This window comes from Lonchura striata, chromosome 2 (assembly GCF_050655825.1).
Source record: "Lonchura striata isolate lonStrDom1 chromosome 2, ASM5065582v1, whole genome shotgun sequence".
NCBI lineage: Eukaryota > Metazoa > Chordata > Aves > Passeriformes > Estrildidae > Lonchura > Lonchura striata.
In genome coordinates, this window is record NC_140704.1 from 85,955,236 (window position 1) to 85,982,932 (window position 27,697).

Sequence of the window (27,697 nt, forward strand, 5' to 3'; positions counted from 1 at the left end):
TCAGAAATGTTCCACATTAGAAAAATATTGCAGGGGTTCACAGAGGTGAGTTTTAATGACTTGATACATCTTTTGCATTTTAAGTTTAATATTTATGGTTTTGTGAGGTAGTTTTGCCTCTGGAAAAAAAAGAAAAGTATATGTACAGAGAAAGAAACAAAGGTAGAGCATGCTGTATTCTTTTAAAAATACTAGTAGTTCTTTTCTAAATATATTCTTTTGGTTGCTACTTGGCTTTTAGTTATTTTTTCTGATAGTGCAAAAGTAAGTGTTTTTTTGCATATTTAGCTTCTTATATTATGGTCTTAGAGCCTTTTCATCTTATAAAGAAACTTATAATAGTGAATGAAACTCATGTTTCTTTAAAATAAAGGGTTGGATTTTGAGTTAGAAGACCAATATAATCATAGCAGTTTATTTGCTGGCTGATCTGCCTGTGCATTTGGGATGGAGCCACTTAGAATGCAGCATTCTACAAGTGTTTTAAACTCTTACAATGGATATTATTGCAATGGTTTTATACATCTACCCAAAAAAGTAATTTCTAGGTTGTTGTAATCAGGAATTTGCATTTTTCACAGTTCTGCTCAAAGATGTTCTAATCCTGACATAAAGGGTAAGAAGAAAGCTTCAAACAGAAAAGCAAGTGATATGGTCACGTCTGTGAACTTCTTTTTTTCCGAGTCACATCCTGGTGGTGCATGTGTAGAAACTGTTTTGAACCCCCCATGGAACAGACTTTATCCTCATGAGGAGTTGGATTGTGAATCAAACCTTTAGAGAGAGAGGAGTGTGTACAAATATTTACATTGCTGTGCTTTTACATCAAGGTTATTTTCTGAAGGGACATACCTGTCCTGAAGAGCAACAAAATATTCAGCATCTGGGCTGAGCTGGCACCTAGAATAGGAAAAATCCCCAAAACAATAAAACAAAAATCAAAAGACCAAACCAACCAACCAACCAACCAAAAAAACCCCTCAAAAACCAAAAAAAGCCTGACACTTTGTTGCAACTTGCTTCTATTAAAGAAGATAGTGGGAACTTTCTTGAAACAAATCATGAGAATGAACTAATTGGCACAATGGATTAGTCATAGCAGCAATACCACTGAGATTTATGAATCTGAAAGCCTTGAATTCAACCAAAGGAAAATGGCATGCTGCCTGTCCATATTTGCCCTGTAAACATCCTGATCTGTTATTTTGGTATATGGCTCTGCAGCTGATAAGGATTTAAATCTCCATTTGTCTAACGTTTGGCTTTACATTTTGGGAAATAATTCTAATAAACATGTTAATTATCAGACAAAAGTTTGGGTATGTATTTTATTATATTATCTGTATTTTTACTTCATGGCGTTTATTTGCCCACCATTAAACACATAGTATAATTTTTTTTCCCATATAATAATACAACCAGAAGATTCTAATGTTATTTGCCACATGTTTGTGCAGGAAGAGAAGGTTCATAAAGCCAAGTAAGTTATTTTGCACTGAATTTTGTTAAGTACTTTAAAATGAAATTTTTATAGTTATATCGAAATTCTAGTAATAGCTGGTCTTGTCTTTTCCCCTATTTCTGTGTAGCCCTTTGACAAGTCAGAGTCAGAACTTAAAGAGAGGATTTCCTTCCTGTGACCAGTGACTTGCCAAAGAGCCACATCAGCTGACACTTTGCCATGCCCTCCTAGCTGCTCCTGTGAGACAGTCCAGGTAGGACACCTTAGTGTATGTTTTGCTATGGGATTTATATTTTTTTCTGACAAAATGGTGAAAAGGGCTTTTCTATTCCTTGTTCACCTCCCTCCTCTCAATATTTGACAAATCACATTAATGCTATTGACCTACACTTTAAAGAGCAGTTTTTCAGTGCTTGAAGGCTGACAGTTTTCATGGATATGAAATGGAGGTAATGCAAAAATCTGCCTCATGTGCCTCGTTTGAATGAGTTCACATGAGTGTAGGCACTTTTCCACTCACTGTTTTACTGACTATATCAAAGGATATGCCACAGAAAGCTTTTAATACTTCATTCTCAGTTAGTAGGAAATAATGAAGGAAATTTGTGCCAGGCTGTAGTTGCTGTCTAAATCAATGGCCTCTCTGCTTACTGGAAAATGTTCTTTTCTCCCCAGCTGTCCTTATAGCTTGTGCTGCTGGGGACCCCACAAGAGAGCAACCATATCTGGTATATACAGACATAACAGTGTCAGGGAAATGAACTTGTGTTTTTCTCTTGCATTTTAACAAAAGCAAGCCATATCTCACTTTTAATCTTCCCCTCTGATTTCTTCTTGTTAGTTTTGGACTTCTTTGTTTTTTCTGTACATGTATGTGCCCCCTTCTGATTCGAGTACTGCTGACTAAGGCTACTGAATGCAAAACAAATCTATTAACTTAGTTCAGTGATGTGTAAATACTTTTGCTGCTATTCTGCTGGACACAAGCTATCTGTAAGTATAACTGTTTGGAGTGTATTTTCTAGTGCTCTGGACTTTGGAGAAATTGGTTGAATTCACTCTGATGCCAAGCCAGCATAGTTTGTTTTTGTTTTTGTTTTTTTTTTGAACTATCAACACCTCTAAATCCTTTGTGTTTAAGAACACTGTGAAAAGAGAAGCCTGGAGATGAGAGATACCTGCCAGTTAAGTGCTAAAATCTGATTTGAAACTTCAAATACTAACTTGGATTAAGTGGTTTTAAAATACTACTGTGATGATGTTTGCTTCGACTTCCAAAACCAGTGTGGTTGCCGAGTTCTACTCTGGTCAAAACTGGGTGAGGTATTTAGTCAGAACTGCTATTTCAGTATATTGGCAGTAGTTCAGGTGTTGGCATATGCTCTACTGTCCCTGCTTGAACTGTGACCCTACCAAGAACTTCATCTCAGCATGGACTGCATCAAACTTTGTGCCTTCCTGTGAGTTGCTGGTCTGGCTATTCTAAATATAAAAGTGAAACCTGTATTTGTAACTTCGCTAATTCATTTTAGGTAGGTGAAAGCTGTTTTGAGTAAGTCCATTTAGTGGTATTTTTTTTTTTGCTTTTTAAAATTATTTTCAGCCTGTGATGATATATTTGCATACTTTTTTTTGATGAGTAACTGCTTCCTACAAAAAGTGAAAATATTAACATCTATATTCAATAATTGGCCAATTCACTTATTTTTTTAGATTCTCATCAGGGTTTTAAGCATTGACACGTAGTGACTGATACATAAATTTTTTTTAAGTACAAATTGAATTTGGGAGTGGTGACTTTTAACCTTGTTATTTTACAAAAAAGCAACCCATTCAATTGTTAGAGATGTATTTTGGATACTCTGACACCAGCTTTAGTCAGGAGCAAATATGCAGCTGAATGTGTTTATGCCTAATATGGGGTGTTGTTAGTACATCCTGAATGCTTTGGCACTTTCCTGAATTTTTCAGCTGGAAATCATGAGACAAATGGAAATGGTTCATTACTACTCTGTGGTAATCGCTTCTTCCATCCTTCCTTCTTGATTTTCAGCTTCAAAAGAATGTGGTTGATGGTCTGTACTTGCATTTTTTGGGTTATATTTGCTTCTTCCTCAATCACATGCATTAGTTATACTACTTATATTTATGTTTTACTAAAATAACTGCATGAAAGTGAGATATTTGCTCTGATTTAGAGGGGATAAGATAGTGGAGTCTAATTACAGGGACTTGTGGCTTGTGCACTTTAGACTAATTATGCAGTGGTTTCATGACTGTAAACCAGTTGACTCAAGAGGAATAATGCTGTAAAGCTGATTGTCATAAAAACATGGAGTTTAATATAGAAGTTTGGAAGATAAGAAACAATGGAACCAGTCTAATCTCTTGTCCTTTGATTTTTATCCTTGCTTGCAAAGTTGGAAGTGGAAATGTTATGTTTACAGTGAATTTTTGAACAGCTTGAACTGACTGGATTTTATTTTGTTTATATAAAAGCTTGCTCCCATCTAGACTGAAAGGAGGCAGAAAACACTGTATATGTACTCAGAAGGGTGTCAGCCTGTCCATTGTGTGTGTGCATGTGTAGGCTTGGTGTGAAATATGGTTGCACTGCAGGGATGTCAGGAGACATGAACAGAAGGTGAGCCACCTTTGTCAGGAGTCTGCAGTGATGTTTTAGAAGTTCAAGATGCTGGAGATGCAGGAGATGCAAGATGACAGCAATCTTATGACTGAGGAATTAGAACTTACTAAAAAAGTGAAACCTTTGTATCTGTGATCTGTTCAGTATATGAAGCTGGAGAAAAATTAAACAAGAAATGGTTTTATGAGCTTTAGTCTCAATAAAAATAATTAAAAAAAAAGAAAATTAAAAAAGAAAAAATAGGAAGCAGGATGCAGGAAAAAACTATGAGATAACCAAGATAGTCAGAGTCTAGAATAAGTCTAGATAATATTAATGCAGAACCCAGTAAGGTCATTGTACATGCATCACTAATCAATTTAAATTGTAAACAAGTATTAGTTCCCAGAGCACTCTTGAGAAGATTTGGTCTGAAGTTAAATTTGTGTTGTCTTAGATGAAATTTCTGTGTTCATAATAAATGCCAAATTCTTCATGGTTTGTTAAAATAAAGAATCAGAACATATGCGTTTCCCTCCCCCTCCCCCCCCCCCCCCCGCCCCGCCCCACCATTAACCCCTAAAAATAAAATTCATTTTGGTTGTTATTATTTGGGAAGTGAAGATATAAATATCAGTGAGCTGCTATATCAATATTGCTGGAAATGGAAATGATGGGATGTGATTTGCTATATGAGGAATAACTGATCTTGTCTTTCCCACAAACAGTATGTGGGCTTTGGAAGTTGCCTCTTTGCAGGGTTAGTTCTTTCCCTGGCATTACTCACACCACAGGAGCACAGTTTTCTAGAATCTGGTGTTATGTTGAAGTGGTGTGGTATTGCAGACTTAAATGTGTGTTCTGGAGATGGCTGTATTATTTTACAGCTCTTTACATTTCTCAAATCTTTTATTACTATTAGAAGAACTGGAATTGCTGTTTGTTTTGACTGGCAGGTAGTTATATTAACAGGCTGATACTGATACATATATTTAATGAGGAATATACTAATGGTTGATAACACTAAAATCAATGCTTTGCATTTTATAAGCATTAACTTAATATTCACTGTTTAGTGCTGAATAGTGAAAAATAGTGAAGCCTTGTGTTTTAAAAGAACTCAATGAGGAGAAAATTTCTGTGGGTACTCTTTCAATTGCATGGTGATAATGAATGCTAAACAACATTTACTTCTTTTTACCCTCAGCATCAGTTGCTTTACGCATATTTTTTAAAATACCTGCTTATAGATAATTAAGAGTACATTGTATATGCCCTGAGTTAGCTATAGAATGCCCTTTGTATTAGAAATTATTAGATGCTGATCTCATTTCATAAAATCAAATACTGTAGATATGTAATTACTTATGGTGAGACAGATTTTTAAAAGTGGAAATAGAAGTAGGTTTAGTTTTCATATTACATGCATATCAGCAAATTTGTGTTTTCCGTAATTATATAAATTGTTAGGTATTACTCATTTTTGGCTGTGTGCCTCATAAAAGCATGCCTGTTCCTATTTTTCGTAATGCAAGCCAAGATGGGCAGTTTAGCAGGCAATCTCTGAGCTGACAGAATGCCAGCTTTATAGAGAAAAACACTTCAAATGCATAAGTGATGAGCAGAACACTTTTTTATTGAAGCTGGGCGAGTTCAATACATAGAAAATGCAAGTTAAAATAACTGAGTAATACTTTCTTTGTAACCTTTAAAGCAGCCATCCCACTGAAAACTGTTACTGTGCAGAGAAACAGCCCTGATGCGGCATTTGTTTTCACCTGCTGTACACTTAGAGTAGCAAGCCATCTGTGACTTTTCATGGTAGATGTTTGCACTGTCTTAGAAGATACAAAGAAAACTTGTGCAGCTCTATCTCATCTTAAAAGCACAAACATGGTAAGTCATGAAGTTGCTGTCTTTTTAAATAGAAAAATTACTTTGGAACTGGAAATATTGTGAGCTGTCTTCCCCACATGTACTTCTAATAAATATGTAACATTTATATTTCTTTGAGTTGCTTAATGGCAGAGAAGAGCATTTATTTTGATAAATTAAAATGGTTTATTTTATTTTAATGGTTTTGGTTAGGTGTTTTTTTATGTAGCTGTCAATGTTAGGTTTTGTATATACGTGTTTGTAATATATAACACATATGCAGTAAGTGAGTAGACATTGTTTTATGTCGGAAAAAATACTATAGAAACAGCATTATAAGATAAATGCTAGTGAAGATAAGTGGTGAGCTGGTTAGACTTTTACATTGCTTACTTGGTTCTTGAGGAGAAAGATAAAGAAGAAGGAAATATGCAAGTCCTTTGTTTCTGCTTTAGCCAAAAAAAAAGGTAGTGTTGTACAGAGATGTCAGAACATATTTTTTATGTGAAAAAATATTTCCTGGAGACAGTCTTATAAATCTCAAAGCCTTGTAGTATTGTTTTGTTTCTTTGCTCTAAAGTACGCAGAGAAGTGTTGTGTGGCTTTCCTGGTGCATCCTTTTGGATATGCCTGGCCTTGCAGCATTGTTAAAGTTGGGCACCTGAGTGTCTAGAGTAGCTGCCATCCATCCAGTCTTGGTGCCATTCCTTCCACAGCAGCCAGGTCTCAGCCTCTCTTCTTTTCAACTTCTCTTAAGAGTGATCCTCTGTGACCCACCCAGAAGGCATAATTTATAAGTTTATGAACTGTAAAAATCAAATGTCTGTGTTTATAGATCATCCTCTCTGAGGTATTGCTTATTTCTGAATTACTGCTGGTCATTTCTAATTGCACAGGCCTTTGTACTGATTGGTGTGACTCCAGTTTCACAAGATGACCATGTTTTTTCCTAATAGAATTCAGCTACATGAAATAGAATATTTTACTGAGCTTCTTGAAATCAGTAAAATGGCTGTAATGTTTAGAACTGAATACAGAGTTCTTTTCTTTCTGATGTCCTTGTGATGTTGTAGAATGCTTTTCATTGAGATAGGGATGATGTCTCTCTCTAATGAGTACTTAATATAAAACCACTTCATCTTCATTGTTGTTGAAACTTTCTTTAATCATTGTGGTATAACAGTAGAATAAATAGGAAATAATAAGCCTCATTCCTTGCTTAAAAGGATTTTGGATTTAAATTGAAAAAATAATTATATTCTTTATATGAAGAATCTCTCACTTGTTGTTTTTCCTCTTTTAAGGATTTGGACTAATTTACTAGAGAATTTCTTGTAGGAAGGCAGGGTCTGGCAAGTGTGTAAAGCATGATACTTTTTATTCTGATGATTTTATTGTTGTGTTTTCTTGCCATGTGCAACTTAAGGTTTATTTAAATGATTCATCTTTTCATCTGCAATCCAACCATGTATTGATGGTGTTCTACTTTAATGAAAAGTCAACCTTTTCATCTTATACTGCTGTATCTCTTTAAAGATCCTATCTCTTAACATAAACAAATAAAATAGATTGCCAGTATTTCCTGGGTTCCACACTTCTGATGGTAACTGAAGTCAGTCTGCTGTTTCCCTGTGATTTCCCTTCTGACATATATTGCTTACGTTGGGTTACTTACACTTACTGGATTTCTTACCTCACACTCAAATGCATTGACATATATCCATGGAAACTATTTATTTTCTGCATGGACATGCTAACTATAAATATTGCATGCAGATTTTTATGAAGGATATTTTATTATTTAATATTTTATTTTGTGGTAATTTTCATAAGAATTGGTCTCTGTCACATTTGTGCCCTCAAGCAGAGGAAAAAAGCAAGATGTTTAATAATGAGAGCTGTAGTGAGAACTGCTCTGTTAACCATAGAGAAAGGCAAAATGTTTCCACCTTAAAACAAAACAATGGTTGGTGAATTGAAGGGAGTACCCAGGAACAGTGAAACAAATCTGTCTTAAGTTGTAAACAATTGTGCTCTTGCAAGTTTGTTTTAAGGCATCAGCAAATTGGAGTAGGAAGGGACAGAAGAAGAGGGTTTGCAGATGCTGATGTGCAGCTTCTCTGAAGAGAGATGGAGCGGGAGGAAGGCCTGGTGATAAACTGACAGCAGTGGCTGGCTGAAAAGGCAGGTTGGAGGTAAAACTGGCAGTAGGTTTGGGGAAAAGACATGCTAGGAAAATGCTTGTTTACAGTAATGTACCTGAATGTGTAAGAACATGCCACAGCTGCATTTCCCAGTTGTGAAAGATGTTGCAATAATTTCACTTTGTACTTCACCTCTCAAACATATTTGGCATGGATATCAAGGATCAGGCTTTAGAAAATGTGTGTACATTAGATAAAAGGCCTTCAGTGCTTTGAATATTTCAGAATGAGAGAATTGCCTGCATGCAATGTTGCTGACCCTGATGTCTGTCATGACTGTAATCTGGAAAAGCCTCCAGCACATTTATTTGATTGAAAATATCAAGTGGCTTTGGCAACTGCCCTATTTGTGAAAAGCACATGTTGCACTTTTTGCTCACCTGCTGTGTAAAGGTAGTGGGCATGAGAGGGGGAGAGGGTGCTTTAGAAAAGAGACTGCTGAGGTAAGAAGTTACTCTCAACTGCATTCTGAAAGAGGAACATCCTTACCCCTTGGAAAAACCCCCAAAATTACCAAATATTTTGAAAGTTTAAAGAATTCTAGTACATTTAGACAATTATGCCTTCAGCAATTACAGTCCTCTGGGATATTGTTTTATTTCTTAGGGAATTTTCCTACAAGGTAATATGGTAATTGTTTCACAAAGCACGTTTAGGTAAACTTTTCAATGTTTTCAGTGTGGATTCAGCTATAGGCTTTTGTGATTTAGGAATATTCATTTATGCACCTTTTTCACTTTGCTTTTAAGAGCCTTTTATACTTCTGTATGAAGAAACAAACAAAAAAATTGTCTAAGCCAGAAATTCTGTTTATATAATCTGCATGAAGAAAATGATAAAGCTTTTTAAACTAGTGTTTTTTTCTAAGAAAAGAATTACTGAGTTGTAAGCCTGTGTGCTTTTGTTATAACAGCTGGGTCAGTTTAAGCTTGTTTTTGACCTTAGGTTCCCTTGTTCCCTCTAACCTTTTTGAAGCCTCAGGGCTTGCTCAGTTCATGGGAAATCTGGCAGAGAGGAGGAGGACACTGGCAGTGTTTGGACAACCACTCTGAGCATTTCTAGATACCCAACTGTCACAAATTGTTCTTCATATAGCTAGGAGGAGACAAGCTCCAGTAATTCTTGCTAAATGTTTTATTTCTCCTCCCTTTTTTTCAGTTTTACTTTTTTAACAGTAAGGAATTTGTGAAGTTCTGTTTTGCTTCAAGTACCCTTCTGGTGATCCTGCTTCATCTGGTGAAGTGCTGGACTATTGATGACTGCAACCAGTGCTTAGAAAAAGTTTTAAACCATTAAGTAGTTGCTCTCTGCAGCCATTTTGCTGTAGAGTTTAACTTTTTTCAAAATCTATCTTGAAAAGCTTGTGTTCATGTTCGGGAAAGAACAACTTCTTCTACACCCTCTATATAGTGTACCAAGAGCTGCAACTGATTTAAACAAAGGTTCATAAAGTCCAACAAGGTCTATTCTAAATAGGCTCTGAGTGTAAGTAAAGCATTTCAGGCACATCAGAGGTGAAGATTCCGTCCCATCATCATGTATCTAGAAGCTGAGGGAGTTGCAACTAGTGACCAGGGCCCTGCAAAAGAGAGTGCAAAGGAGTCATTGCTGGTGTTTTTCCTTGCATTCAGGATGGTGTTTTCGCACTGCATTTGCAGTCTGAGGACTACTACCTGGGAATATAACAGATCATACGTAGAGCACACAGTGGACCTTGTCCTTGGGCCATTGTTTTTTCACAGGTTTGGTGGCAACAGTGTTTTTGTAATCAGATCTCAGTGAGTTGTGATTTGTGACTGCTACTTTGCAAGTGAAGTATTTTAAACATCTTGATGGTGATGTGACTAATTGTTTATCATTCCTACAAGCTTAATTTTTTTTTTTTTTGGAAGAGGTTTTTTTTTTTTTTTGGTTTGGTTTGGTTTTTTATAGTGTTTGGCACAGAGATTGTGGTTCTGTGGCCTCTTTTTTGCAATATTTTCTTCTTGCAATTAAAAGAAACTGTTCTCTCTTCTGGTTAACCCCTTGAATATGGTCTCATTTTGTTCGTTATTGTTGTTTCTGTTGTCCCTCATTCTTATCTTCAGTTTCCAGATTGTTTTGAATCATGGCTGTGACTTTGATATTTTTCCACTTTTCTCTGAATATGTGTGCTCTTTATTGACAGTAGTTTTAATTATAGAGTCTGTAGTGTTCAGTTCTTCACAAGGAAGGGACTTTAATTTGCCCAGTACAGGAGCAGGAAACAATTGTCTTGTAAAGTGACTTTGTTCCTCGACACTAAATGCATCTCAGATTCTGAACTTCAGTATCCTGGTAGCATCCTAGACAAAGATGAAGTAGTGTCTCTGGAGATACCTTCTATTTTAGAAGCTGGAAAGACACTGCAGTGTGTGTATGCCTGGATATTAGAAAACTGCAGTTCTCTAAAATACCACCCTGGGACTTCTCTGCTGTTGCCTTTCTTTTATATGTATGCTGCAGCATTTTATTTTTAAATGAAAAATGTTTCTTGTTGTGAGTTCTCAACTAAACTATATGTGATGCTCACGACTAGGCATGAAAGTTAAGGCAGTTTTCTAGCAGCTGATTTTCCCCCATTGCTTTATAATAAAATATTTAAAGATTTGTAATGGTTTGGATGACCACGATAAGTGATTCTGTTATTGTTCTGTATTTTACATGTGTACTTATATGTGTGTCCTAAGAATACTTCAATTTCAAGGGTAATGGGAAGTGAAGTTAGAAATAGTACCTACATATTTCTTCTTCTGTTTAGGTGTGGATTACCTGTTCAAGCACTCACAATAAAGTACAATTAAATTGTTGTCTCTTGTGTTTAGGATTGGTGTGTTTAGGATGGTTTTACTTGTGCTTTCTTTTCCTTACCGACTCCTTAGTATTAAAATTGATGTTCTAGGAAAGGGAAATACAGTGCAACAAAAAGGGAATCTGGAATGCATAGAAATAATTGTAAATATTTTCTCTTTTTGTGGCTGGATGTGACCAGGTTTTTTTAGGACTTTAGTAAGAGTTTTGTAAAAATAAATGGTTTAATTAAAATAAATGCTGGATTGGATTAAGGGATGATTTTCATCAAGTATCTTGTTTATGTTGTATTTTAAACATATTTCTCATTTTGGTTCAATTTAATAACCCATGACATAGAAGTTCTTAGAGCTGTTTTGTAGGAATAAGTTATGGGTCTTCTTTTAATGAAAAACCATGAGGGAACTCAAAACTTGTCATCTGCAGAATGAGGTATTAGCATTTTAAATTATGTTTTGATTTGAGTGTGTGCTGGTAAAAACTCTTTCAAAATATGGCAGATGATGTATTTAAAAAGAATTTCAGAAGAGTTGCAGTGCTGTTTGAAGTCTAATTTGACCAACCTTGCTATTCAGAAAAGTGTTTGAGAACTCCATGAGACTACTTTGTTGCTCTTTGAAATTATGAGCTAATGGGAGAATCCAAGCTAAGTAATGAAGAATTACATTGTAAATATTGATAATGAAAAGAGGTCAATAAAACTCTGAAAACCCTTGAAGTGTGGGCCATTTGCTACTTTTACCATATGTCTGAAGTTGTAGTAGACCAATGCCTACAGTAATCAATGATGAAGTGTGTCTTTGAGCAGAACTATTAGTTCTGTGGAAGTGGAAGAACATCCAGTACTCAGTAAATATACAGAATTTTGCATCTTGGTCAGTTTTCTTGAGGATCAGTTGTAACTATTGGCTTACAAACAAGAGTTTAACCATATCTTCATGTAAGTCTGTCTTGTATAAGTCTGGAACCCGTTTTGAGGGGTAGAGAAGCAATTAAAATGACATAACTTGTCTGATCTGAGCAAGCTGTCAAATCCATCCAGAGGTGCTATGTGATATTTCTCCCTTCTTCATGTCTCAAGTCTAATTTGTTTCAGAGGACCTTATTGCATTTTGTAATATATAAATAGAACTATTTTGTGATACAGTTGATTTAAAAATAGGACTGTCCAGGAAGAAAGGCCGAGCTGATGAATGCTCATCTGCTGTAGGATGAAATTATTAAATGTTGGATCCATTAAAAATTTAGTTTCCTCGCTAGCTCTCTTAAGTATTTTAAGAGTGAACTTCATCCTGCACTGTCAATATTTCTTATGAGATGGACTTCTCCTCATTGGTCCTTTGGAAATATTTGTTGATATTCAAAGGCCAAAATTGGAATTGAATCACTTCCAGTCCTGCTTATTTGGTGTTTTGTGGAGACCAGTGGGAACGCTTATAGTAATCTGAATGAAATTTCTGGCACGGTTGCTGCTCTCCAACTCTCCATGTTCATTTGCCATTAGGGGGGCATCTCTGGCATCCTTATGGAATCTTTTTTCCCTAGGGAGGTAGATCAAACATCACAAGTAATATGTCTGCAAAACAAATTGAAAGAAAGTAAAAGCTGCTCCCCTTGGTTATGCTCTTGCAAATGAAGGTGATACTTCTGAGGCAATTTTTTTAGAGTACATCCTAAAATTAGGGTGTTAAACTTATGTTATTTTTCTGACTTTTTCCATTTTTTTCTTCCTTTGACTCTTTTACACAGAGGCAAGTAAAAGAGCAAAACATGCTTCACGGAAAACTAATGCAGAATGGGAGAAAATACCTGAAGAAATTGTGTTCCTATGCAATATATAGCACACACATTTAGCAGGCTAGGTGGGCAACTAACAGGGTTTTAGACAGGTTTCCCTACAAGATTTCTACTCTGCACTTTGAGAAGTCACAACTTAGGTGCTCTTGAGCAGCTTTTATTGACATTGCATCCCATTGTACTGGTAAGATGCTCTGAAAACGAGCTTTGCTAATTTTGCCATATTGCTGTCAAAACACTTTGACATTCTAAAGGTGTCATTGAATAGGATATTGGGAAGATATTATGATAACTGTAATTTTCTTCTTGAGCTTCCCCTTATTAATTTTAACTTTTATTTAGAAAACTGATTTTAACTTGCAAACCACAAACCAAATTGGGAACCTGAAAAAAACCCAACTGAAATCTTAAATCCAGGTGATAAATCTTCTGTTAAAAAAATTGAAGTAAATTTTACTGAATCTAAAAAAAAAAAATAAAAAAAAGGGGACCATACTGCACATAGGGTACTGCACATAGGCTACCCATCCAGAACTACTTTCTGTAGTGACCTTTCTGACTTAGAGATGTTTCAAGACATGCAGAAATGGGGCGCTGGGGCATTGGCAGGAAATAGCAAATAGCACTGCCTCCTGTGGCGGTTTTAAGCATATAAGAATGTCTAAACAAGAATAAGATTCTTGGTGCTGAATTTATTACCCCCCCCCACAACACACACACACACACTTGATGACTTGTCTTATCCCGTCCATTTCAGTATTAGTTCTGATTTTCTTCAGTTACTGAATCATGATTTCCCCGTCTTCTCTGCCTTAATTCTTGCCTCTGCTATTACAGACTATGCAGTTCTTTCCCACTAATGCTGCCTGTATGAAAACGAGGTGTTTTCTTGACTACCTTATAAAATTTGATAATCCTTATACTTTGTATAAAAGGAAGGCAGCCTGTAACCTAAAACTGGTTTACCAATAAATGCTTATTGGAGTCTTTCATTCTTAGTATTTTTCTGTGCTGCCCTTCAGTGCATCGGAGGACAAGGAATCACTGAGCTACAGGAGGGTAGGTACTGCTTTGTGTTTTGTGCCTGTAAGCTGCATTCCAACAGCTGTAACCTGCTGTATCAAGAGGTGTCAAATAAAGTAAAAACAGAGTGCTTATCTTTTCTTTTCCCCTGATGTTTGGTCTTTGTCTGGAGATCTGCCTTGCACTGCATCCCAAACCACTTTGTGTGATTTACATTACAAACTTGGAGACTTTAGCCATGAAGTGCAAGGCCCATAGATGTTCTGGGCAAAAGCATGTTCCAACAAGGAAATAGAAAAACCTTTCCCATTTTTCCTAGTATTTTCTAGTAGTAGCACACAAAGCAGTGTGAAAGATCTATTTCTGGGTAGAGAAAATTTTCATTAAAAGCTGCATCTGAACTGTGACCTTAAGAGGACTTTTTCAGGTAATGAGGAGGGACTGTAATGTAGGTAAAAACTTTGTAAAGAATAATGTTTTCCTGAATTTGGAGCCTAATTTTGGACAGCTGGGGTGGTGTATTTGGTCTCTAAAAGACCAAGTTCTCCAGATGTAACACTAAGAATATGACTTGAATCTTAATAGAGGAAATATCTGAAGAAAACTCTGCATAGAAATGTGTGGACACAAACAAAAGAAAAAGGCATATTTTAGCTTTATTTTGACTGGCAGTGGAGGGTAATAATAAACTGCTTTTAGTTTTTATTGTTCCATTACTAAGAAAGGAGAGGGGTATGAAAAATTAACAGAACTGAAGATGGGGGTATTGCTTTTTTTTTTTTTTAATAGATTTTGGTGACGCAAAGTAGTACAGTAAAATTTAGTCCTCAGACCAGTTCAAATAGTTGCATAATTTTAAGTTGATTAAGACAGAGCAAAGCAAAGAGGCTTTTACCAGTGTATCTGCTGAGTGCCCTGCTAGGATGCTCACATTTTCAGTAAGTCAAGGTTGCATATTTCAAAAGAAATGTTCCCTTTGCATTAAGTCCTTTCTCCTGTGGCATAAAAGGAAGAAGTTTAAGTTAGAATTTTGCTTAACTGGAGCCTTTACTATTGCTATGAATTTCTGAGTGAGAGAACCAGAGGGACCTCCTGATTTGCAAAATTATGTGCACTTCTGGGCCAGCACTGATTGTGTAGTGTCATGATGGCAGAATGTCTCCCACATGCTTATGCATTTTTGTTCAGTTTTGTCTCATCTGTGATGATGGGAAGGTCATACAATTTTTTTAAAATGTTATGTATTTTAAAAAATTCTATTACTTTAATGTTATACTGTTTAAATCCCATTTTAACATTGTGTTTATATGAGGAAAATGTAGTATACCCTTCTGTGTGGTCTAATTTTCATTTGTGATCTCTGTGTATCTATACTGCCTCCAGCGTGAAGTCATGTGAGAGCCAAATTAATTTGCTTTGGAGAAATTCAGACCTTGGGGTAGAAAGTGAGAAAATAAGTTTTGGGTAAAGGTCCCGACAATTGCAGCATGGGCACCAGCTATATGTATTTAGTCTGTGGTAGAGTTTGAAACTTATCTTTGACAAAGTATGATTATCTCACAAATTTATCTGTGGTGCAGTTTCTCTTTGCTTTGTTGCATTATATCAAGTTATCTTACCTTTGAAAGATTATGAGAACTTTGGAATATGGTAGCTTTTCCGGCAGTATTGTTTGTATTTCTGGAGGGAGTACCAGTCTTATAATCAGGATTTCCATATGAAGTTTGGGTGTGTCTTTGATGTTTCTTCTGCTTTTTTGTACTATTTATTCCCTACAGTTGCTCTAGGAAAATTTTAGTGGCTTGCTCAGATGCAGATGTTGTAAACTAAATATCTCTTTCTTCATATATAATTACAAGAGATCAGAAACAATGGAATCATACAAATCCTTGCAGATAAATTTAAACAGCACACGCATCCTACTATTCTGCCCTAGTAAGCAAAATCTTTGTTTCACAATTCCAATTCTTGGATATTCCTAGTGGTGTTTCTAATAGGAGTTTCCTGGTAACTGGTGAGTTTACTGCAGTTAGTTGTGTACGTATTACTGATTCACACTGTTACATGGTGAATTAACATCAATTGTAAGTGTTGCTTGGTGAATTGTCAAAGATAATGAGAGCCAATGCCTGATACTGAAGTTAACACTGCATTTTAATAAATGTGTGTCAAGACAATGTGCCTGTGCCTCTGTACACTTTCCTGCATAAGTTCTCCCAAAGCTAGAGTACCAAAACTCCAGATCAACCCCAGCACCAGCTACCAAAATCTCCTGCTCTCGTTTGTCTTATGTTTTTGTATGAAGATGGAATCTCAAGCGATCTTGTAACACAGGAACCAAAATCAGATCCAGGTATTCTTTCTCAGATGCCTGAGGTGCATGTGGAATGCTGTACTTCATGCTATGCTTAGTGTGGATGTATTAAGTTAATTGAAAATAAGTATAAATCTCTGTGGATTGGAGACGCAGGAGGAAGGAGAGCTGTGAAAGGAAGTTCACTGTGGGCACAGTGCTGAGCAATTCTGGGATCTGTTGCCTGCTATTGTAATCCTAGTGTGCAGCAAAGCATAGAAGGCATTTGTTTTCAGCGATAGCTTATGATGAGCTAGGCATTGTAATCAAAGTCTTGACAGGGATCCTACTTGTATACTAAAACTCTTCTTCCTTAATCTTGTTAGTACTGAACACAAGAAAAAAAAAATCTGTTGAGGAGCTTGGAAATTATTGTGTGTGTCCTCCCTGGGATGGTGCCCAGGACTGAAATGTTTACCTCTTTCTATTTGCTTAGCCTGAGGCATTTGTGATTGCTTCAGCACGGTGAGCAGCCAGGAAGATGGGAGCTTAGTGCATGTTAGGTGGCAAAGGGAGGGATAGGCTGCTAGAAGAATGCCAAAGCATTGCCTGCTTTCCTTGCTGATGGGGAAAACATTTGGCCCTGGGCAAGAGTATTTCAGACAAGGCTTGGAATATGTCCACATCACAACAACCATATTTTTGCTATCTTTACAGTCACCAAAATAAAAGAACTCTAAACTCCACAGCATTCAACTTCATGCTGAAGAGAGAGTAGAAGAGCTAAGAATCTTGCTGGGGAAAGCAGGGACCATCTATCACTTTGGGATTTATGGTACCAGATGGAGTGTGCTGTGTGTTCTGGCTCCAGTGATGGATGTGTTAAGTTTTGTCTTTCTCTCGTGCATGCTGAGATGGAAGAAGGGAAAGCATCCATCACTGAAGGAGAACAATCAAAGCCAGAAAAAAAAATAACACAGAGTATGAAAACACTGTAGACAAAGAGAATGTTCTTACTTCTCTCATATCATAAATGATTTCAATACATTGGGGCTGGGAACCTAAATTATATAAAGTTTGTTGATGAGTTCTACCAACCAGTGTACACACACACTCCCCTCCCCACCCCAGCCCCCTTCCCATAATGTTTAAGAAGTCTGTCCCATTTAGAAAATCAGATTACAAGTAAATTTTTTACCTGGTACATAACAAATAAAATTTGTAGATTTACCTAGGATTTAATGTGATTGCCTGTATTTAAAATGGAATGGATATGATTTCTTTAAATAATTTTGGAAAACACTTAGACTAACAGAGTGGATAAGCCAGATTTTGGAATAAACCAACGTGTAAAAACTGGCAGAGTTTTTAAACACTGTACATTGTAATTGCATTTTGTTGGGATATTATTACTTCAGCTGCACAATTATGGCAATCTGCTGCATATTAGCAGACATTTTTCCAATAACCTCAGGCTATATGCGCTGAGTTGGATTTTCCTTTTCAGACTATCATCTTGGATTCTCCCAGACTACATACCACTGCTTTTTTTTTTTTTTCTTTCTCTGTAGCAATGCATGCTGTAAGCAATAGTGAGTGTAATACTTTCTGCATTGTTAGGCAGTGAACATTATCAGCAGCTGCATATTCAGGCTTAGCCTTTTTGTTATTATTTGGCATCTGCAGTACCTACATGAATCTGTTCAGTCCTGTTTCTCCAGAAGGCAGCTGGGCTCTCTGACTGAGATAACACAACCATAAAGGTTTCCTGTAATTGTCACTATCCTCAGGAGTTCAGTCTTAATTGGAACTGTGGTGTTTCCAGTGCAGTTCACTAAGATGTATAAAAACTTGCATTTCATTTAAAAAACGTGGGTTATTCTAAAAGACATCTTCACATTTTATAATGGTGCAATGGGGTCAGATCAAGGCTCTCCAAGATATACCACAAGTCAGTTCCTGAGTGAGAACTATAGTCCAGGTCTCATAACCTCAAGCTTCATCCTTGGTCTGCTACCAAGCAGATGTCTCTGAATTAATTATGCTACAGAAAACATATCAGCTGGTATCCTGCATTACAGCAAATGTATTTTGGAATAATAAATAAAATCTAGGACTTCCCTGGGGACTTGTGAACTTTGTTTTTCTCTAGGAGTTGTCTGTCATCTAAACTTTATTTGAATTCTTAAAAAATGAAATGAAAAGGCTCACTGGCTTTTGCCAAAGGTCAGAGAAAACAATATTTTTGTGGTTATATAATTAAAGATGCATATGCTAAGGACTGATCTTCCATGATACCCATAGTTTTGGTTTTACCTTTCTTAGCTTACTCGCCACCTTTGGAAAATAAAGGAGCCTTGTACTGGTTAATGAAAGAAAGGAAACAGCTGTTTCATGCAGACTAAATTACTGGGAATTCAGTTTTGCTTTTTTCCCCCCAAATTTTCATAAATTTTGGAAAACATGATGATCAATAAAATTTAAGATTTACATGCTAGCATCAGCTACCAGCATGTCACTTAAATCAGATAATCAGTTAAGACATTAAATTACTTGGAAAAATTCCAGAAAAGGAATGATGTTTTATTCCAAGAATAGTTGTGCTCCTGTCAGGGTGGGTGGAGTGATGCTGAGAAAATGGTAGAAGAGGTAGAAGCATTACATTTTGGGGAAGAAAAGAGATTTCTTGAGAAGACCATTGCATGGTCTTCTGCAATACTAAAATGCATATGCACAAAGAAAACCACACAAAACCAAACCAAAATGAACAAAAAAACTCCAAACCAAACACAGTACATCTATTGAGTTTCATCTTAAGGACACTCAAAAATGCTAGAAACATTTATTTTTATCTAAGTCTTGTAGAGATATACTCAGAAAAAAAATTGTATACATATGCTATAGTGTTCGATAATTCCTTTCTTTGACTTGCATTATGAAGTTGACATGACACTCATGACCTTTTGTGTCCTCAGTACTAATATTGGTTGGCTGAAAGGTGCTAAAAGATGTTATTCTAGTCAGTATCCTGGAACTGAAAAAGTCTGCCTGGATCATCAAACCAGTGAAATTCTGGTTCAGAAAACCATGTAAAAGTTTGGAGATGTGTAGGCAGCAAAAACCAGTGGCAACAGAGCACTACAGACTTAAGTAAAAGACCAGAGAAGCACAAGGATAAATGGCATCATACTCAATAATAAAGATTTTCAGAAGTTTTGCTGTCAAACTCAAGGAGATAAGAGTTGTATCAGAAGTGATTTATTTTGAATAAAATTACTCAGTTGTGTAATTTGCAGAAAGTTGGATAAAGGCCATGTTTTCCCTGCTCTTTGAAGTCCTCATGAAAAACATGACTTCAGTGGGAGCAAGACCACAATAATTTCTCTTTTATTACTGTTTTTCTTCTTCTCTACCATTTTAAACAAGGTAATACCGTTTGTTCTGTCAGCAGTCTTAATAATGTATTGTACTTTAAAAATTGCTATTTTAGGATCATGGTGGGGTTTTTGGAAGAACTAAGTGCTGCTGCTCTTGGACTATAAATTGTGGTGGTTTGTTAAAAGGCTAAATGAACATTAATAGGTCCAGTTACTTTGACCTCAATGGAGTTAAAACAAGTAGCAGGGCAAGTTCAGTGGCTTTAAATGAGTTATTATTAGTCAAGTCCCTGCAAAACCAGATTAATGTTATGTCATTCTGTTTTGTAATTTTCATCCGGAGAGCCTTAGCTGACTGGTGACATCACATATTCTGGTCTGTGCTTTCCTGCTAACAATATGTTTCCTGTCCTGGCACTCGAGTCTCTGCATTTCTTCTATTTTGGCCTAAAGAAGTCTGTTCTGGTTATTTTGACCTTACCATGCCTATGGAGTCAGCCTGAAAACTCAGGACGAATCAGATCTACTGCTTATGTGATTTGCATGTGCCTGTGTGTGTGTGTGTGCACATGTCCACAGCTGTTCATACCTGGGAGCTTGTGCTCAGCAAGGTGAGAACGAAGCTGGAACTTTTGAGAGTCCAGGTACTGCTCCTGTTTTGATTGGATGTAATTTCTGAGTTGAACCAGAAGACACGTGTCAGGACCTGAAAGTTTCCCAACCCTGCATGTGAAGCAGGAGCAGGTGTAGCACTCTCTACACTGAGCTTCTGCTCTGCAGTTTGTGTTTGCAGGTGTCTGTTTTGTATGGGCTGGTTCTGTGGTCTCAAGCAGTGGTGGCTGGGACATGTTCAAGGATGTTATTAAGTTTTTATTTGTTCTGCTTCCCCCCCCCCCAAAAAAAAAAAAAAATCCCTACATTTATTTTATTTTGGTTTTATTCTGCCCAATATTGTGATTTGGAAAGCATATAAACAAATTGCAGATTTATAAGAAGCCTATTCCTATTTCTTTCTTGTTTCTTATGCCTAGACTCTGCTCAGCAATTGCCATCTTTCTATGTGCATTCTTTAGTAAAGCAAATAATCTGGATTTAATGAGATCTTTTTCCTTATGCAAGGACCTCTTCAGCATGAAGAGAGAAAGATAAGTAGTAATATTTGCTAGCATATATCATAAGGAGAAATATTAGTGTTTGTAGAATGAATACAAAATAGTAGATTGCAATTGCAACCATTCATCCTTGGTTGATTCCTGAAAGTAAGATATATTTGCATAATGCTGGCATATTTTGGAGGAGGGGAAGAGGAAGGAGAATGTTTTTCTTTTTATTCTTACTCTTGTTTTCCTCTCCCTTTCTCAGTTTCGACAAGATTTTCTTTCTTGCCAGATAAAAACAAAAGCAGAGAATGCGTTCAGTAGTATTTTAATTGGGGAGTGAAGTGTACTTACATTTGTTCAGTTCTCCTGTGCATAGATGGTGAGAACACTTAAGTCTGGAAAAGCCCCATCTACCTGGTGTCCCTAATACTTCTACTTTCACTTCACTGACATCATCCATAGTCACTTGGAGCAGCTTCCTTAACTCAGGTTGTCAACTTTGTGGAGTAGAAGCCAAGGCTGGCTGGTGAAATGATGTGGAGCTGGCATGTTCTTATCCCACTCAGTGTCCTTTTTTGTCTTGCGAGGTGAGCAGGGGCTGTCATTAGGCGTTGTGTGAAGATCCTGAGTGTCCGGGCAAGCTCCCAGCTCTCTGGCTGAGGTGAGCTTCTGGGTGGTGCACTGCCTGAGCAGTGCCGTGCAGCTGCAGCAGAATTGGGAAGCCTCGGTGTGCAGATGAGACACGGTGTCTAGACATGCTGTGATTGTTTCTTTCCTCAGTTCTGTGTGGAGCCAAATATCTTTTCAGGTGTAGCAGGCAGATGTAGGCACAGTGCCTGCACCTGTGTGGCAGCAAAAGTGGTAACTGCGTGTGTGCTCTCTGCGGTGCCACCGCCAGATTCGCTCCTGCTGCTTGCTCATTCCAGTGACTTTTGTACCCTATCCTGCCAGCAGCACTCTCCCATGCGTTTTGCTTTAAATCTTGCGACGATTTCTTGAAACCTTCCTTCCACTAGTATACGTCTATGTCTATTTTTATCCATTTGCAAAAGTCTCCTTGCTGCCCCATTCTTTTAAATTAATGGGCTCCTGGGTTTGTCATAGAGAGTAGGTACAAACAGCTGTTTGGGAAGTGAATTTGTCTATTGCTTTTCCTGACCATTTTCATAGAAGATTTTGTGTTATACTGAAACTGATCATCCATTCCAGAAGTCATTTTGAAAGGAAAGAGTGGGAGACAGAGGCATGAAGCAAAGCCACTCTAGCCTTTTTATTTTAGCAACTGATGCTAAACCAAAGCAAAAGTAAACTAAAACATGATTGCATACCTTCAGTAAAATAATTGATGGGTTTTTTTTTGCAGTTAGACTTCTAATTTTGGTGGCTTTATTTACAGTTTCTGTAAGACTGGTTTGGTGTGGGCTGTGTAGACTGAGTTAGCCTAATTTTAGCTTAAACTAGTGAATGCTCCGGGTAGTTTCTGGTCTAATCCTACCCACAGCGTGTACTGTATTGTGCTTGATGAGAGTGCCACCACATTCACAGGAGCAGCAGAGCTGCCATATGAAAAAGGGTAAGGGAAGCAAGACCTGAATCTGTAGAAATCTTTTACGAGTGAGTTTTTGTGTGCATGCGTATTTTCCCTAAGTCTGGGAAAGATGCTGCTTTCCAGTTTTGTTTAGGTAATTATTAACATTAGAATAAAAGTAATATTACTCAAGCTTTTATTTTGACCAAATAAAATCTGATATACTTATGTAGAAATAAGAATAATGGAGTGGTGGGGGGCAGTGGGCAGGTTCAAGAGATTATAGAAAGCACTAGTAGTGTGAGGTTTGTTTAGGAAAATTGAGGTATACAGCCTTCTTTGTAATGTTTTAAAGTCTAATAATTCAGCTGCTCATTCTGGTGTAGTGAGTGCATACATAAATCACTAGCACAGTGCATCTTGGAGATGGGTTGCTTGTAGTTGTCTGTAGAACTTACTGCATGTTATAATTAATTACTTGACAGACTGAATGTCTCAGAGTAGTTTGTCATCAACATGCGGGTAGTGACAGGTAGTTTGAGTGCTGAGGTGTTTGAGTATTCTCTGGTGCATAATAGTATAAAAAGCAGAATTTGGTCCTCTTCCAAGTTTTAAATTTGTCCTTGCCTTTCTGAAAAGTGGGAGGCAAAGAAAAGGTGTTATACTGAAATGTCTTGTTGAAAATATAAGCTTCTCCTACCACCTTGGACTGTGAAATTGAAAGTGACTTTCTATCCTTTACCTTCGCTTGATCCCTATGCCTTGAAGAACACCATCTAAATCTGCATTTGGCAACATCTACAGCAGAGTTTGACATCACTGAATTTCATGGAGGGGTGTGTATGTGTGCACATATGATACAAACAATATGATATAAATTCTTAATTTAGGATAAAATATGTAAATTAGAATCTGAAGTAGTTGATAGGGAGAATGAGATTCTTGAGAAATTTTGATGTGATAAACAGAAATCTGAATCTTTGTTGGCCAACCTGGAGAGTTCTTCTTGTTCCTATAACATTTCTAAACATTTCTATGGTTATGCATTTGGCAGACTTCCTGAGACTTTCATAGGTCAGGAAAGCATTGGAAAAAAAAAAATCACAAACACTTCCAGTCATCCAGTGCAGTAATTTCATATAAGTGAGTAAACAGAGTGGAACAATGACTCCTTTTTTGTCTCATGTCTCTGTTTAGGTTCAAGGGTGAACTGTTGATTGCTGGTGTATTTATTCTGTTCTGTAGACGTTCTCAATCTGGGAAACAAATGCTTTAATTGGACAGAGTACTACTGTTTTTCCTTATGAAGTGCCTTTTTCTTGAGGTGTTGAGAGCAGGAAACTGCTATGTGATTCCTGTCTTGCTGTTTCAAGTAGAGATAGCAGTTGATTGATGAGCAGTGCTTTCTTTGCTTCAATAAATAAAAAAGCAAGATATTTTTTTAATATTTATGTTGTATTTGTCATTCCTACAAGACGAGTTAATGTCTTGAAATGTGCTTAATGATACATCTCTCTCAAATGCCTTTTGGATTGTTTTGAGATATTAAAGAGTAACAGTATTTTTCTCTTGACTTTATGTTTTATGGAAAGGTGGAAGAATACCGAAGTCTTACCCACCTGATTTTTGTTATGGATTTTACTAGGGGACAGATTTAAGTCCATGTATTAGACATGTTTAATTTAGTGGTGGTAAGGCACCAAGGCAAAATTTTATAGTAAGGATTTTTCTCAAATTCATATCTCATGGATTTTGATAATTCTGCAGCAAGTATTCCTCTTCTGATTCTCATCCCAAGCTGCCAGATATTTTAAAACATGATTATTTTTTTCTATCTCTTTCTGTTTGGTTCTTGTTCACACTGGGTAGTTAAAGTGCCTTACATTTCTAATTTATTGACTTGAGAGACATGTTTTATGTCTGCAATAAATGTCTGAGAACTGCTGATGAGCTGCCTCCTCAATACCTATTATCTCTCTTCTGTGTTTTCTTAACTCCTAGGAGCCTCTAAGGTAGACCCAGGACCCCACTTTGGCTCTGCACAAATGCTGAACAGAGGCAGTACATGATTACAGAGGGATGGTGACCAAAAGGTGGGTAAGAGACTGTGTTTTGTTCAGTCAGTAGATGATAATGTCATGGAGAGGTGATATCTGGAAAAAAGACTTGTGATATGACTTTGTAGACCATTACAGTTGTTCTGACTTTCTCCTTTCCCTAAGGTAAGGAAATTTAACAAATGGAAATGGGAGGAATGAAAGAAAAAGAACCTGAAATTCTCCTCTCTTCTTCCTCTCTTAAATTATGCTCATCCTCGAAAAGGGAAACTATGTAAAAAAGGGGATGTTTGTTTACAGTGACACTGAAAGAGTAATTGAAAGAGTAACTTGTGTGAAGGTGACTGTTTCAAGATGCTCTTTTTGAGGCTGCACACAAACACTTACCATCAGTCTAAAAACATCTTAGGAAAAGGAAGCCTGTATAGCTTAATAACCAGGTAGAGGAGACTATTAAAAGCAAGAGGACATCTTAAAAAAGGCTGTGTCTGTGTTCAAAGAAGGAAATAAAACCAAAACATTCCCCTATCAGGGTAAGCAGAAAGTTAATGAATGCTTTTTTTCAACCACACCAAGAGCAGGACACCAGCTGGAGACTCTGTGTGGCCTGTGTATAATGACTGTATGGCAGGAACAATCCAAGATAAAGCCATGGCAGAAAACTGAGTAATTCTTGTGTATATGTGCTCACCACTGAAAAGTCTGGAGTGGTTCCTGTTTTGGAAACCTTCTTATGGGAGTTTTAGGAGATTGCCTTTCTGGAGCAAATTTAATGTTCTCAATTTAACAGGTCCAGATGTGGTTTACTCGGTATTTTTAGGAATGGTAGAGTGAAGTAGACCAGCTACTGACTGTGGCATGCAGCCCCTTGCTTTTAAGTGTCTCATCGGTTGAGTACTTGAAGATGTCTAATTTCATACTGGTGAAGTGGTGAAGTAGTTAATATTAGCCTTCAGCTGTTTGAAGGATGTTTACAAAGATGATGGAGCCAATGTTCCTAGTTGTGCAAACCAATAGCAGGAGGTTAATGTACACAGATTGCAAATTGAAATGTTCTGATTGAATATTGTAGGTAAATCTTTTTCCGTAGGAGTGTAGTGCAGCACTAGGTTTGTGGTGGCACCTCTCCCAGTGGAGCTGTCAAGTCATAGCTGTACAGTGCTATGGTTGACCTGATTTTCTATGGCTTTTAATGGCTAGCCAGACTGTCTGACTGGAGGACTTCCAGAGATCTTGTCTAGCTGGTGTTTTTGTGATCTGAAGTCAAATCACAGAAATGGCCTGTGGTCTTTGAAGGAGACAACTGGCATGCAGGTGAAAGACATCATTGGATGTATTATTCTACTTAAATTATGAAAATTTATTTCGTATTCAAAGTTCTCTGGAAAATTTTTTTAAGGAGCTAAACAGGCGCAAGTTAAGGAGGAGGACCGCCGACTGTGTTAGTAATTGTTTAAATGGTAAGGAGAAAAGTTCAAGGGAAAAGTGTGTTGGAAATCACCAGTGGATTCCCATAGATAGCTCTGTGAGTGCCTGGGAGTGTTTTCATATTGATAAGTGACTTGGGACAAAAGTGTAGTGACAAGGTTTATTTCTAAAACAGTTTTACAGGACAAAAGAAGCTAAACAGGAAAGGGGCAGACTGAAACAAACACAAAATAACTATGTAAAACCAAATGGCCATTAAAATGATGGAAAAAATTCAGGATCAGTAATGTTAAAGCATTTTGAATTAGCTTGAGGTCTTAGGACTATATGCAGGAATTTATTGAAAAAATCAGCTCAATATTTTAGTAGCAATCAGGAAGAAAATTTATATCAGGAATTGCGCTGAAAGGAGAGAAATTTAAATATTAGACCAATTTCTAAATCTGTGCAGTGTTTGTGTCTTAGAGATGGTGTGCTGTCCTGTCTCCTCATCTCAGAACAAGTGGAGTAGAACAGGCAAATTTCAGAGAAAGGCAACAAAAATGAAGAAAGGTAGCAGAATGCAGAAGACATTCATGGAGCAGCATCCATGCAAGAACAACTAACTAAATGAGAGTTTTCAGAACTGGAAAAGAGAGAATGGCCAGGTGCTAATGCTAGGTGTTTGTAAAACTATAGGAGCTCTGAGGTGAGTGGATGGGAAATGAATACTCAGTGCCACCTAATTTTATTGCAGGGAACAGTTTTAAAGCTACAAAAAGAATTTTTTTTTTTTTGGTTTGGTTTGTTTTGTTTAGTTTGTTTGTTTGGTTTTTTTCATAGTGTGTAAGTTCTGACATTCCTTGCTACAACATTCTTTGTATTCTGCATGGGTATAAAGAGCTTCTGAACAAATATGGAAAATGAGGTGGTGGAAGAAAAAAAAAAAAAAGAAAAGAGTTGAGAAACAAAGGTACTACCCCAGATAAGTAAGAAAGTTCCTGAGCTGCCAATTGTAGAAAGTATGAAGTGTTTTGGGGAGAGTGGAAGAAAATTTTTATATGTGGCTGCTCTAGACATCTGCTCTTAGCTGCTTCTAAAGAGAGTAGTAGGTCAGGTTGTGTGTTTTGTCTGAGTTGGTTTTGTCATTTCAGTTGGGCTAAACAGCCAGCTTGACCCACTGTGGTGGTTCTTCAGAGCTATTTTATAAACAGTAAGGTTGCAGGGTGCAGTCCCAGAAGAGGACTCTGTTACTAACACTATTTAAAAAAATGCTAAGCTCTTATGTAATTTAAGATCTCCCACAGAGCTTGGAGCCTTTTCCCTCATTGTAAGATAAATGCTTTTAATCTTATTTTCACACTTGATAAATTACAATTAAATTTCTTTTAATATGTTCAAGCTGTTTCTTTGAGAGTTCAATTCTTAGTCCAAAAATCCCAGTTTTCTGTTTACCCTATTTGCTGTACAGTCTGTAGTGCCTTTTGGGGAGCAAGGAATTACCACAATGCCTTTTCTCAATCTGTGAGTTCTAGTGATGTCCATTTTGGTGTAGAGACAGCAGACTTCAAGGGCAGAGATAAGCAAGATGAAATGTCAAAGCCTAAAAGAAGTACAAAGAGAATGAGAATACACTGATAAATTTGGAGATACTTTTGTGCTTGTGAATTAGCTTGAGAAGCAAAGTGTTGGAGTTATATTATTGTGATCAAAGGGGAAAGGCTAGGAGTGACAGCATTTCATAATGATAGCAGCTTAAATGGCTGGAACAGATAAGGTTACTGGAAGGCAGATGGTCATGGGAGAAGATTAGAGGAAAATAGGTAAATTGATCTTAAGGAATTGAATAAAAAGATGTAAATAAGGTTGAGGAACTACTAAATAAAGTTCTGAAGACTTAACAGAATTTTAGGAGCTCTAGAGAGGAGTGGATACTGAGAAGGAAAACAGCAGTACCTTGGTTTTCCATCAGTGGTTTATGCATGTGAGATGGATGGATCCATGCAAGTATTAAAGAGTATTCCAACTTCCTGTACCAGTATGTGTACTTCCTCTGGGAACTTTCCAAGGGAACTTGAAATAAAAAAAATTCTGAAGGGGAAAATAGTTTTTTTTTTTT

General features: G+C 36.9%; 1 protein-coding gene across 9 annotated transcripts in view; it reads left to right on the forward strand.

Annotated features, from left to right (window-relative positions):
• The window catches only part of SEMA5A (semaphorin 5A), a 312,223-nt gene that overhangs the window by 57,605 nt on the left and 226,921 nt on the right, over nucleotides 1–27,697 (forward strand). For 7 of the 9 annotated variants that reach the window (XM_021546911.3, XM_021546907.3, XM_085573625.1 and 4 more), the window contains one exon: nucleotides 24,116–24,207. The gene's annotated coding sequence lies outside the window, so the exon portion shown is untranslated. Of the gene's footprint in view, nucleotides 1–1,589; nucleotides 1,716–24,115; nucleotides 24,208–27,697 lie in introns of all 9 variants that reach the window. The other 2 variants (XM_085573622.1, XM_085573627.1) reach the window with 1 other exon arrangement.